This window comes from Cupressus sempervirens, chromosome 10 (assembly GCF_028749045.1).
Source record: "Cupressus sempervirens isolate cs-2001-9-10 chromosome 10, ASM2874904v1, whole genome shotgun sequence".
Lineage (NCBI taxonomy): Eukaryota > Viridiplantae > Streptophyta > Pinopsida > Cupressales > Cupressaceae > Cupressus > Cupressus sempervirens.
In genome coordinates this window covers 811968446-811971257 of record NC_143127.1, presented here as the reverse complement: position 1 = coordinate 811971257, position 2812 = coordinate 811968446, and the positions used below count along the sequence as shown (strand labels likewise).

At 29.1% G+C, this 2812-nt stretch overlaps 1 long non-coding RNA gene across 1 annotated transcript; it reads right to left on the bottom strand.

Moving 5' to 3' along the window:
- Positions 1-366: 366 nt before the first annotated feature.
- LOC149536412 (uncharacterized) lies at positions 367-869 on the bottom strand. The gene is made up of 2 exons (XR_016357722.1): positions 652-869; positions 367-551 (listed from the first exon to the last, which is right to left on the bottom strand). It is a non-coding gene; the product is annotated as an uncharacterized LOC149536412 (long non-coding RNA).
- Positions 870-2812: the final 1943 nt, after the last annotated feature.

Here is a 2812-nt window from a genome sequence, read left to right as displayed (position 1 = left end):
CAACAGCGGATCTTTTCCTGCCAAATGCACGGAAGGCAGTCGGATTTTAATTTCTACAAGAGTCCAGTTAGAAGGGGATTTGTTCCACAATGGGCGTCTCCTGGTGGTTTTTTTTTTTTTTTTTGGTCGAAATGGCCACTGTATAAAGAAAATAACCTAAAGTACAAAGAAAATACGGAAATTAATAGCAAGAATTCATTGAAGAGGGAAATTAAGGATAACAATTACGGATAACGGGACAATTCTGAAATTATAAATACGAAGGTAGAGATAAATGGAAAAGACGTCTTAGAAATCCTAATTTTAGAAGCATTACTAGCAATTTTTCCCGTCAAAATTTGTTCAAACAGAATAAAGAAAATAACAAAAAAGAATTCGCCAATTGCATTTTAGCTATTGGAAGAGATATCGAAAAAATAAATTTAAAACTGATATAATTGCCTGGGAAGAAGAAGAATTATGCAGCTTTTCCTGGTCATCAGCTCAGCTCTGCTTCAGCTCCACCTCCTTCATTTCTCTCTGCTTTTCCCATTCATGGCAACGATTCAAATCTAAAAAGACAAGAAAGAGTAAAATCAGTCTCCAGACTTTGTTGATTCAACTATTATTCCATAAAATTTGTGCAAGATTATTGCTCTGCTTCAGCTCTACCTCTCCCATTCCTCTCCGCTTTTCTCATTCCTCCGCTGTCTACCTCACATTCCTCTTTGCTTTTTCTATACATAGCCAACGGTACGATGAAAGATATTTCCTCCACCATCGCCGCCTTTCATATTTCTATCTGATTTCTACTCCACCTCTTCCGTTCCTCTCCTTTTTCCATTCATTACCAACGATGTGATGAAAGATATTCTCACGTGCGATGTAGCCGTTGGGTTGAGCCCAGCCGATAATGTTTTTTCAAATATTCGAATGCCTTTTGTTAGCTTTGTTTTCCGCATTTCAATTCCGTTTTGAAATTTGAATATTCGCGCCAAGCTTATGGTATATCCTCGTACTTTGCTCTCCACAAAAATCTAGTTTAATTTCTGTCAAGTGAGATTTTTGACATTTTATTGTTTTAATTGGAAAATCGAGATTAAATGATTTATAGGTAAAAGCACTCGTAGACTCTAAATATAGACATGCTTTTTTAAAATAGGATATAAATAAGATTTATAAATTACTAATTATATTGAAAGATTTTATTTGAAAAGAAATTATCAAAAATTATAAGGGGAATATTTTATCTTAGCTTTCTTATGAAAATTTGTTTTTGTCATATCATTAATATTTGGAAAAATTATATTAATGTTTTCTTGATTTATTTTAGTATGAAAAATATTTGTGTATGTGAGATTATAAGGACAAAATGAATAATGTTGCAATTACATTTGTCCAAATTTGTTCTCAAATTCACCTTGGAATCATAATTGTAACAAATTAAAGTCAAGGTTACATATTAACAAGTAAAATATCTCTTTAAACAATGTGATTCATAATATATGTCCTAGTACCCAACACCTATGTCTAGGCACACATACTAAATCACTTAAACTAGTCATCTGACCAGGTGCTCCTAATCTTAATTATTGATTGGAAATCATGAAAGTCCTAGCCAAAAAGGAAATCAAGTTATATTATTTATCTAATTTGAGTATCAAATTGCATAAAATCCTTAACTTGTAATAATCTCAAAAAAATCATTTAATTCTTAAATATTGACATTAATTGGCAATTAAAATCATCTTAAATTGATTAGTACGATTAAATGTCCTAGTACGTTAATTAAATTGAACCCATTTTCTAATTAAATGTGAAAAAATGAATTAATTTGATTAAACTAAATTGAATATTTCAAAAATACTAACTATTGAATTAAATATTCATAAATTGAGGAAATCTAATAATTTGAGATAAATATTCAATTATCCTCTCAAAAGTTCTACAAAATTCCAAATTTGAGGATAAATATGAGTTTAAATAAATAAATAAAACAAAAAAGGAGACAAATCAGATTAGTTAATTCAAAATCAGAAAAGTAGCTAACTCAAATTAGGCTTAATCATGGAAAAGTTGACAAGGTTGTTAATCTCACTCAACTTCAACTAAGCTTTGACTCAACTTTAATTTAGTTCTAACTCGTCTTCAACTCAACTCTAACTCAACTTGAGGATTTCTATAAAAGAAGGCTTTTCTTTAGCTTTGTTTTCCACATTTCAATTCCATTTTGAACTTAGAATATGTGCACCAAGCTTATAATATATCCTCGTACTTTTCTCTCCAAAAAAAATCTAAACATATTTTGGTTTCTATCAAGTGAGATTTTTGACATTTTATTGTTTTCATTAGAAAATCAAGATTAAATGATTTATAGATGAAAGCATTCAATGATTCTAATATAGATATGGTTTTTTTTAAAAGAATGTATATAGGATTTCTATAAATTACTAATTATATTGAAACATTTTATTTTTTCAAAATAAATTATCAAAAATTATAACAGGAGCATTTTATTTGTAGTTTTCTTATGAAAATTTGTTTGTGTAATATCATTACTATTTGGGAAAACTACATTAAAGTTTTCTTGATTTATTTTAGTATGAAAAATATTTGTGTATGTGAGATTATGAGGGTAACAAAATGGGTAATGTTGTATTTCAATTTGTCCTAGAATTTATTCTCGAATTCACCTTAGAATCATAATTGTAATAAATTAGAATTAGAATTCTAATTGATTCAACTAAAAAACATTGACTCTCGATCTTGTACCAGTACCAATCATTTTACCATCTGTGTCCTTGATGATGCATGTCCTCCCTTTGAGCTACAA